The sequence below is a fragment of the Leptopilina heterotoma genome, unplaced genomic scaffold (assembly GCF_015476425.1).
Source record: "Leptopilina heterotoma isolate Lh14 unplaced genomic scaffold, ASM1547642v1 Lhet_114, whole genome shotgun sequence".
Taxonomy (NCBI): domain Eukaryota; kingdom Metazoa; phylum Arthropoda; class Insecta; order Hymenoptera; family Figitidae; genus Leptopilina; species Leptopilina heterotoma.
Window position 1 is genome coordinate 5,931,236 of NW_025110833.1, and position 12,075 is coordinate 5,943,310.

The 12,075-nt window shown below is 21.5% G+C and overlaps 1 long non-coding RNA gene across 1 annotated transcript in view; it reads right to left on the reverse strand.

Annotated features, from left to right (window-relative positions):
• LOC122506916 overlaps nucleotides 1-12,075 on the reverse strand; it is an 87,887-nt gene that overhangs the window by 31,661 nt on the left and 44,151 nt on the right. The window contains exon 2 of the long non-coding RNA XR_006302049.1: nucleotides 6,423-6,461. This is a non-coding gene — a long non-coding RNA (uncharacterized LOC122506916). The remainder of the gene's footprint in view (nucleotides 1-6,422; nucleotides 6,462-12,075) is intronic.

A 12,075-nucleotide genomic window follows, 5' to 3' on the forward strand; every position in this document is an offset into this window, starting at 1 on the left:
ATTTAATTTATTAATTTAAATTAAATGAATAAATAATTTATTTAAATTAAATAAATAAATAATTTATTTAAATTAAATAAATTAATAATTTATTTAAATTAACCTAATTAATAATTTATTTAAATGAAAGTAATTAATAATTTAAATTAAATTAAATTTCTATTTTGAAATGCGTTGAAAAGAAATTCTAAAACAAAAATTAAACATTTTTTTTTCAAGTAAAAAATGAAAAAAATTTGAAATAATATTGCAAAGAATTTTTTTTTTCGAAAAATAATGTTGAAAATTATTCGAGTTGAGAAAAGGGAGACAATATTACTATTTTTAAATCGTTGAAGCTTAGAGATCGCGCCAAGTTGCTGAAAGCAACACTGATCTCACGGTGATCTCCTATTAACCAAACTTTTATAAAGCTAAATAGCCAAAAAAAAAAGAAATAATATCACTGCATGTACAGTAGGTAAAATTATTCGCCGCTAATACGCTTTTACTTTATTTTTTTATCTCCTCTGTTTCCCCCCCTCAAATCTCAAGAGTTTCAGAACCAAATTTCCTAAGATACTTTTTGATAGCCTAAGAGAAAAAACACCAAAAAAAAAACAAATAAAAAGACATTACCATTTTAAAAATAGTATATAATTAACCAACAAGAAAAAAAAGTGAGAAAACCAATGGTAATCGATAAATATTGTTATACTCAATAAAAAAAAAAAGTTTTGTGATGTTCAATTATTATATTATTATATTCTTAATATACCAGAGTTTGTAGTATGTAGGGCATTAAAAAAAATTTGTGATAAATTTCTATGTCAAAAAAAATGTGTTGTTTAAACAAATGAAAACAATACTCAATGAGAAAGACTATCAAAATCATCCAAGTTCCAAAAAAGATGATAAAAAATTATTTTTTTTTGATAGTTCTTTCCCATATGCTCAAAATTTACGAATAAATGAAAATTTTACTCAAATTCGTCTTAGATTTATCTTAGAAGTACAAAAAGAAAAAAAAGAAAATTTTCCTATCAAACCCAAAAGTTTGATCTTATTGCCTTCTAAGTGGAATAAAAACTGTGTTTATATTATTCAAATACAAGTTGTTACAATATGATGTTTGTGAAGGGAGAGAAAAATATTTAAAAAAAATTGCTTCCGAAACTCTTGGGAAAATTTTTTAAAATGCCGGATTTTTCCTTTAAATCGCGCCAAATTAAAAAAAAAAATTTGTGAGAAGAGAAAAAAATACCACAAAAGTTAAGAGATAGAGAGTAGAAATTAATGCAATATTAAAATAATGAAAAAAATTGAAATCGCGATGAGCAATAAAATTTTGCAATAACATTCGATATTTTAAATTAATTTTTAAATTAATTAGTCAATAAACACCGAAAAAGAAAGCAAGGACGTCATTTTTGTAAATACGAGAGCAATTAATTTTTGTCATTGTCATCATTCACGATCATTTATTATTTAATTCTGTTAATTTAATCGACAAGAATTACTTGATAATTTATTAAATTCATTTAATTGTAATTCGAATTAATTATATTAAGTTAATTTATTTATTAGTTTATTTATAAATTTGTTTATAGATCTATTTATAAATTTGTTTATAAATTTATTTATAAATTTATTTATAAGTTTATTTACAAATAAATGAAAAATTAATATTAAAAAATAGTATTATTTAACTATTTTAATTAGTATATTATTATTTAAGTATTTAAATTAGTATAATTTAGTTTATTATTGACAACAACTGTATTCATTTGCCTAGTCACTATATTTATTTAGCGAATTTTTTTTAGAAATATTAAATTAATTATTAATTCATCGATTATATATATATTTATATATTTATTCAACTAGTCATTTAAACAAATTCCAAAAAAAATCCATGAATTAATAAATTAATTACAATTCCAACTAGTCATTATTTAGCAAAAAAAATTTTTATAAATGTCGTCGATTGTATTTTTATAGTATTTAACTATAAAAATAATTATTTTACTCAATTATTTATTACTTGAAAAAAAAATATTTATTAGCAAAGGAAAGAATTACCAAATATTTAATTTGTACAATTTTTATTTTATACTTTCTCCGATTGTATTATTTATTTATTGTGTATAATTTAAACCAAAAAAAAAAAATTTACGCAAATTTTATTTATTGTCTACGTCAATAATTTATTTATTGTAATTTATTTCATGTATTTATTGCGATTATTTTGCAATTTTTATATTTGTTTTTTATAAATAATTACTTTTTTTAATGATGAAAAAAAAATATGATTTCTTTTGTTATTTCAATCATTAATCATCTCTCATTAATTATAAGAAACGATAACAAAAAAACACCATTAAACTAATTAATTATTATTATTATTGTGCTATAAAATACAACGATTTGATACAACGATCGCATCCAGAAAAAAAGCAAAAAGAAAGCAGTGAATTGTGTGAAATTTTTTACGCGTTTTTAGTAAAGAATATAAGATCAATATTTATTGAAAAATGAGGGAAGAAAAAAATATTGGTCGAAAATAATTATTTTTTTAGAAATGCGACATATAAATATTAGTGAATTAAAGAAAAAAAAATACTCATTGAGTCATTTTTACGGCAGTACTAACAGGAGCATATCCGCTTTTGTTTTGTCCTCATTTTGTGGACAGTTCGTTATATTCCGCCAAAATGTTAGAAACGCTAGCTTTAATTAAACAGTTCGTTACAGTAAAAAAATTAAAAAACAAGGCATTTAAAAAAAAATTTTGTTTTTGCAAGCAAAAATAAAAATAAATTTAATTCTCAAATCCGATAGCAATTAATTTTTTTTAATCAATTGACATTAATTAATAATTAATGGCCAATTAATTGCTAATGAGTTACTAATTAACTACTAATTTATTGCTAATTAATATTCAGTGAAGATCCAATCTAATAAATTTTTAATTAATTAATTGATAATAAATTGCTAAAAAGTTACTAATTAATTACTAATATATTGCTAATTAATTACTAATGTATTGGTAATTAATATTTAGAAAATTTTTTGTCTAATTAATTACCTAATTATTAATTGATAATAAATTACTAATTAATTAATATCAAATTACTAATTAATATATAACAAATTACTAATTAATTGCAAATAAATTACTAATTAAATGTCAATAGATTAATTAATTAATTAATTGCTAATAAATTGCAATAATTGATAAAAAAAAATGCCAATTTCTCATTAATAAAACATTAATAATTATTATTAAATAAAATTTGATAAATCGCTTATATACCGGAGAATTTTACGTTTTTCGTAAATTGCGAGAGGACGCTTATTAAGTAGAGGAAATTTTCTGTTTGTATATTATTAACAAACAAAAAATAAAAACAAAAACCTCATGAAAAATAAACTCGAAAAAAAATCATGGAAAGCTCAATTCTTTAGGGAGAGAAAAAAAAATATTTGTGTTTTAGGAAGAAAAAAAGAAAATAAATAGAGAAGGGGGGGGGGGGGGGGCGTAAAACAGATTCGATGTTAGAAAAATAGAGGTGCTCAAACAAGTGTGTACAAAATAGATGAACAACAATTTAAAAAAAAGAAAAAAAAATAAAAGAAACACAATGATATATTTATTAGTTAAAATCTAAATAAATGAATAAGAAAAAAAAATAGTGAAATAATGAAAATGAAAATAACAATGGGGAGAAATGAAAATAATAATTTAGAAAATGTCTATAGAAAAAGGGATATTTTATATCTATCATTGCGGTTGGATATGTCTATTTAGAATATTTTATCATCATTGTCGTCTACTTTTTACGTTCCTCGCGATCAAAATTCTTGGCCTCCACTCGCAATACCCGCTTTTTTCAACAACCTCAATGCAAATGGAAATTTCTAAAGTTTTTTTTTCTCTTTTTATTTTTTTTCTGACATTTTTATGAAATATTGTATGTAAATTTTTCGTGATAGCAAGTTTTTTTTATTTATTATTATTACTCTTTATTATTATTATCATTGATATTAATATTTTTTTTTATATCACTTTAATTATTTAATTATTTTTTTTGTTTTATAATTTAATTTTTATTTCTTTTAGAGTTTTTTTATCGTCATTATTATTATAATTATCATTTAGAATTGAAACTTACAAAAAGAAATTCTAAAGAAAAGTAAAAAATAGAAAATGAAAAATAATTTTCAAAAAAATGCTTTTTCAACAACAATTAAAATTTTACATATAAAAATATTCAAATGCTCCTCGAGCTTTGCATTTATTTCAATGAATTTAAATAAATTTCTATTCTGAATGCGAATTTTCGAGGTTCTGCGCAATGTTGACAAGTTCTTTATTTTAAATTTAAATTTAATTTAACCCTTTTTGTGGGCGCAAAGGATTTCAAAAAAAGGCAATTTCTTTTTCCGAATTCAAAATTATTTTTCAACTTTATTGAAAAAGGAAATTTTTCACCTAAATTAATTTTCAGTTAAAATGAAAAAATACTTCCCTTGAAAAATGTTTTAATTAACTGCTTTTTTTAATTTATTTTTTAATTTTCAATTTTTTTTTATAAATTATTATTAATATTTCACAACTTTCGGTTTTAGGCAAATATTTATTTAATTTAAAAAAATATTTTTTATTTAATAGAAAAAAATAGATGAAAATAGATGAAAATAGATGAAATAAAGGAGAGAAATAAAGTTAAGAAGAGAATAAAAAGAGAAAAAAAAAGTAAAAGTAAATTATCTGTGAAGGTAAATTTCACTGTTTGCGTAATTAAATCATAATCGTTCGATTAGACTTTAGAAAATTTCCAGTTTGCGGAAAAATCTCCCTATAAATATTCTGCTCATCTTTCAACTCATCATCTCTTCTCCTCTCTGTATAATATTTTTCCAACTAAAATTCAAATGAAGAGAAAAAGCGAAAATCCACAGTCTGGGTGGTACAATAATAATAATAAAAAAAAATGCATCAATCGATATCCAGCTATAATATATAAATTATAGTCTGATAAAAGTATTTAATATATAAAAAAATAAATTCTATTAATATAAAAGAAAAATCAAAGACTTTGAGTTTTTTTTTAGTAGAATTTTAGTTTCATAATAAAATAATAATAATAATAAATGCTTAAAACTAGGCAAACGGCTGAAAAGTGCAATAGAGTGTGGATTTAGTATCGATAAAAGACTATTAAACGACTATAATAGTTTATCTTCCGGATATCGACTGCCGCTTTAATAAAAAAAAAGAACAATTAATTTCCCTTTTTTTCTAATTTTTCTTCCTTCTTTCTTTTTCTTTTTTTTTACATTCTGTCGCTCTTTTCTTGCTCTTGTATATCGTATTTACTCTATACCTACTTAACTATAATAATATTCTCAGTAGACTTTTAAAATCTAAAAGAAAAAAAAATCTTACATACTTCCTTATTGTAAATTTTAGAGAATCATCGTATTTATATTCTTAGAGTCATAACACTTTTAAAAATCGAGACTTTTATGGGCTTGCATCGAAGGAGCTTTTCTTCTATATCTTCCTCCCTCTCCCCCCAATCCCCCTATATAACTTTCAACTCTCAGCTATACAATCTCTCGACCAATGAAAAAAAAAAAAAAAAAAACAGTAAAAAATACTCGACGAATTTTTTTTCTGATGATTGAAATGGAAAATTTTTTACCCTCTTCTATATAAGAAAAACACTTCTCTTTGATTCAGTATCGAGTATTTTTTGCTTCTTGGTTACTTTTCAAATTTTACTGTGCAACGATTAAAAAAAAATAAAATTGAACGTGAAAAATTTCACCGAATTTAAAAAAAAAATTTTTTTAGAAAAATCTAAAGAAATTTATTTAATTTAAACTTTAAAGTTTATTTTTAAATTAAATTTAAATTTAAAAATTTTTTTATTCACATTTAATTATTCCTGGGAAAATTTAAATAGTAATTTTTATATTCTAATCTATTGTAAAAAATATACTTCATATTTATTTATTAAATAAATACAAATAAAAATAAAAGTTCTAATACTAAAATTAATTTTATAGTATTATAAAATTATTATGTAAAAATTTAATTATAATTGAACTTACAAATTTTTTCAATTTATTTCAACAATTTCAATTTACTAAATTATAATAATTATTATAATTAAATAATTAATAAATTGAATAAGTCGAAATAAATAATAACTAAATAAATTCAATCTCTATAATTTAACAATTTACTGTAAAAAAAATTCGCTGAAATTTTTCACGAAAATTTATGAGACCAAAGTTTTACTCGACGAATAAATTTGAATATTGAAAATTAAAAACGAAAAATTTGCACAGTTTTTCGAAATCTCGTTGGAATCTCGAAGATATTTCTCAATTCCTAATATTTATAATTAAATGTATAAATATCTACTCACCAAATCTCTCCCTCACTGTCTTCTTCAACATCTCTGTCCCTGTAAAAAAAAAATTTCCTCTTTAATCAAATGTTCAATAAATATTTCTATTTTCGTAAAAAAAAGGAAAATTTTCCCTTTAAATTCTTTAAAACAGAAAACTTCCAAATTTTCTAAAACTAAATAAAAAATTAATACTTTGAAAGAAAGAAAATTCAACAAAGTATAGAAATTGTAATATTAATAAAACAATTAATTAATTGTAATAAAAAAAATTAATAGGCTGAGAAAAGAATAAAATTGACTAAATAGAAATTGTATTAATTAATTATAATTAGTACTAATTATAATTGTTATTATAATTAACAGTTAAAAATAAATTTTAAAAAAATACGCTGAGAAAAGAATAAAATTGAAGAAAATATAGAAGTCTAATTAATTAATTATTATTATTACAATTATTATAATTAATAGAATTAATAATTAAGAATCTTAATCAAACTCTAAAAGTCTATTTAATCGAAAAAATATTTTGTTTAATCAATAAAAAAATCTAATTCAATTTCCAATTTTCCAACAGTTTTAATAATGTAAAAAAAATTCTACATCAATTTTCCTATTTCCAAATATTAAAAAAAATAATTTTTAAAAAAAGAGGGTAAAAAACGGTAATTTATAGTAAAAATACCAACTAGTAAAAAAATTTAAAAACTATATTTTTAAATACTTTAATATAAAAAACCAATTTTTCCTCGAGAATCCAATGAGAAATAATTCGATATTCCCAAATATTTGATGAGTCCAAAAAACAAAAGAAAAAATTAATAAAAAAAATCGAGTAAAACTCATAAACGAGAAATCGTGTTAGACTGATGTAATGATTAAAAGGGGGAACACTTTCGTTTGCTGCCTGCTTATCGGTAATAAAAAGAAATCAAATAGTGATACAAAAAAAGCAGTAATAATGAGACTTTAATATAAAGAAATTATATTATATATATGAGTAAATAATATAAAGACGTTTAGTGGATCGCAAATTTAAATCCAAAAAAAAAATGAATATATATATTCAAGAAAAAAAATCCGTTGACATATTAATAAATAATAATAATAAAAAAAGAAAATAATGCGCTTTATTAAATTAAAATAAAAGGCACACGATACTTATTTAGAAAAAAAAATGAAGATGATGTGTATATAGCCCTAATTTTAAGTCACGCGATAAGTCTAGTGTTTTCTTTTTCTTCAATTTACAAGAAATTGTTGAAATAATTGTAGAAATTTTGTATTTAAGCAAATAGAGAAGAAAAAAAGAAAATGAAAAAAATGCACGAAAGCGAGAAAAAGTGTGTAATGCAAAGTTTGTCGTAATTATTAATCGAAAAAAAAAATAAAATAGCGAAACGTACGATTGACCAATAGTGACAAAATAGCTTTTTTTTGTAATTTTATTTTATTTTTTTTTTAAATTGCGAAATTCGTTTGATGAATATTTACAAATATAATTTATTTACTATTTTATTGCTAATTATTAATTTAATAATTAGTAAATTTATTAATTAATTTTCTACTTAATTTACTAATTAGTAAATTTATTACTTTATTTGCTACTTAATTTACTAATCAGAAAATTTATTAATTAATTTCAAAATTAAATTAATCAGTAAATATATTAACTGATTTTCTAATTACTTTTTTACTCAGTTTAGTAATTACTTAAATTACCAATTAATTAATTTGCTACTTAATTAGTTTATTAATTAGTTAATTTGAAAATTAATTTGCTACTTTCTTTACTAATTACTTAAATTCCTAATTAAAGTGCTAATTAATTTAATAATTGGTAAATTTATTACTTTATTTACTACTTAATTTACTAATCAGTAAATAATTAATTATTAATTAATAATTGATTTATTTTCAAATAAATTTACTACTCAGTTTACTAATTAGTTTATTTCAAAAATAATTTACTAAACAGTAAATTTACTATTTGATTTTCTAATTACTTTGCTACTTATTTTATTAATTATTTAATTTACCAATTAATTTATTTGCCACTTAGTTTATTAATTATTCAATTTACTAATTAATTTATTTGCCACTTAGTTTATTAATTATTCAATTTACTAATTAATTTATTTGCCACTTAGTTTATTAATATGTTAATTTAAAAATTAATTTTCTACTTTATTTACTAATTACTTAATTTCCTAATTAATTATCTAATTAATTTATTAATCAGTAAATCTATTATTTCATTTGTTACTTAATTTAGTAATTGATAAATTTATTACTTCATTTGCTACTTAATTTACTAATCAGTAAATTTATTAATTTATTTTCTACTTAATTTACTAATTGGTAAATTTATTACTTAATTTGGTACTTAATTTACTAATCAGTAAATTTATTAATTAATATTTTACTTAATTTACTAATCAGTAAATTTATTAATTGATTTTTCACTTAATTTACTAATTGGTAAATTTATTACTTAATTTACCAATCTGTAAATTTATTAATTGATTTTCTAATTAACTTGATACATAGTTTACTAATTAATTAGTTTTATAATTAAGTTGCTGTTTAATTTACTTATTAATTTGCGACTTAATTTAGTAAATAATTCATTTGATACTTAATTAATTAATTTCCTAATTAATTTTACTATTTAATTTACTAATTCATTTATTCTCTAATCAATTTGCTGTGTAATTTACTAATTTATAGATTTACGAATTACTTGATTGTCGAAAAACTTTCGCCTTCTGGAAACTTAAAAAATTTTCTAAATATTTATCAAACGTCTTTCCTGAATTAAAAAATATTAAAGAATATTTTTTCCGTAAAAACTACGGTCGAGATTTGATAATCTATAAATAATAATAGTAATTTGATCGAAATGGACAGTCACAGAGTGGTTTTAAAACACTTGAGACACGAGGATATACATATATATATAGAAAGCATGATTATTGGCTTCACACATTACACACATTTATATACATAAATCAGGAAGCTGCGTCTCAATATTCCTGACATTAGAGTGAAATATCGCTCGCTGAGTCAGAAAGCTATAAAATTGCTTACGACTATATATCGAGGTTATACACATTACAAATTACGAGATTCAATTAGAAAAAAAAATTACCCTTTTCCTTATAATGCGAAATCGTTCAATTGAACATATACGTTTAATGAAGCACCAATTATATGTTACCAGTTAATTTTATTCTTTTTTTTTTTTTTTTTGTTAAATATCAGAAAGAAAAATCAATAAGTAAAAGTTATTTGGATTATCATTTTTTTTTCATAGCCACCAGACTACAAGTTCTTCCGGTTAAAAGAAAAATTGTTACATTCATTCGATTACGTGTTTACATCCATCTTTCGTAAGACTTTCAATTTCCTCTTTTGTTTCTCGAAATTTTATTTTTACACAATTCATTTTCATGGTCTGGAAATTATTCACATTTTTTTCCGCTTGAGGTCAATAGATTTTTTTCCACATTAATATTTCTTAATGCAAAATAGTTATTGACAAAAAAAAAAAATTATTAACAAAATTAATTATTCAAAAGAATAGTTATTGAAAAAATAGTTATTGGAAAAAATTGTTATTGAAAAAAAGTTATTGACAAAAATAATTATTGAAAAGAATAAATGTAGAAAAAATAATTATTGGAAAAAGTAATTATTACAAAAAAATAATAATTGGAAAAAATTGTTATTCAAAAAAATTATTCACAAAAAAATGGATATTAAATATTAATTATTAATTACAATTTATTAAATTATTACTCGAATTTCAAATAATTAATTTTAACATTTTACTCCTAAACTTTCTGTTGCGCAGAAATTCGAGAAAAAGAAACATCTCATAATAATATATGAAAAATGTGAGAGAAATTGTAAAAGTTTATAGGGCCATTTTTCTCAATCCAAATAACTTTTACGACATACGAGAACTTGGTGAAAGAATAAAGAGAGCCTCTCGTAGATTATCTCTCGTGTAACAATTGGAAATTTTTGTTGATACACCAAAAAGGCCAGGATACATTATTCATGGCCAGCAAAAATAGATATAGCGGACATTTGCGCGCCAGCTTATACGAGATCATAACTATTACGTTCAGGTTATTTTTCTTAAACAGTCACACCAGTAACAAAATGGAAAAGAAAAAACTAGAGAGAAAAAAACTCCTCGATAAAAGGACTGGGAATTTTTTTTTTGTTACCATCTCTCTTTCATATACTCATAAAAACCACCACTCAAAAAAATTCAAATTATCCACGAATATAAAAAGAACAAACAAAAAAATACACAGTAAAATCGACTATTAAAAAAGGATTTTTATTTCTTTTATATAGACACAAAATCGATCGGATAAAAAATCCCAATGGGAAAAAGAAATTATTTCTCCTTTCAAAATTCGGATATTAATATAAATTCAAATTATTACAAAAAAAATTAAATTAAAATGTTCTTCAATTTTAATTTTCGATTAAAATTTTTTTTGGTTTTTGATTAATTAATTATAAACCGAAAAAAAAGATAATATTCGTAAACACAGGGAAAAAAGGCATTAAATGCAATTGAAGAGTTTAGAAAAAGAAAGAAAACGTTAAGTGCTTATCAATAATAGGATAATAATTAAACCAAAACAAAAAAATTAATAAATTAAAAAATTTGATGAGATTATTCAGTTAATCGTGAATGGGGAAAAAAAGGTTGTAAAATTCTCAACGGGGCTGTTCTTTTTCTAATTTCCCCAGAGTTTTTTTGCAAGCGCAAGCCTTTATCGTGATGACGCCAAAAACTCCACAATTGCATTTTGGTGCATATACCAAATAAACGGCAAATTTTCATATTTCTATATTGAAAAATTGCCCCCAAATGACTTTTTATCCCAGCGAACGTGAATTATAAACAAGTTAAATTAAATCAATTTTTTTTTAAAGGAATGCAACAACATTAAAACTAATAACGAACTTTTAAGAACTTTTAAGATCTTTTAATAACATTTAATAACTTTTAATAACTGCTTTTAGGAAAAATTTTTATTTAGAATAAATTTTAATTTTTTTTTTATTTTTGAATAAATTTTTATTCAGAATTTAAAATTTATGTCTTCTCTTGTCTTAATTTAGGCATCGCAGTTTTGAAATTTAAGAAAAATGTAATATGTTAATGCATCACTATCTAAAAATTAAAAAATAATGCAGAACAAGTTGCTGCAGATAAGGATAAAAATGATAAGAGAGATGTTGAAGCAAAAGATGCTGCTAAAAAAGAAACAGAAGAAGGTTCTGTTAATAAAGAAACAGAAAAAGATGCTGCTAATAGAGAAACAGAAAAAGATGCTGCTAATAAAGAAACAGAATAAGATGCTACAGATAAAGATAAAAGAGCAAGGAAAGATGTTAAAGAGGAAGATGCTGCAGATAGAGATAAAAGTGCAAAGAAAGATGTTGCTAATGAAGAAAAAGTTACTGCAGATAAAGATAAAAGAGTAAAGAAGTTGATTGAGAAGAAGATAAAAAAAAGGTTGCAAGTAAAAATAAAAGATTCAAGAAAGATGCTAAAGATAAAGAAACAGAAAAAGATGCTGATGATAAAGAAAAAGAAGATGTTGCAGATAAAAATAAAAGTGCAAAGAAAGATGTTGAA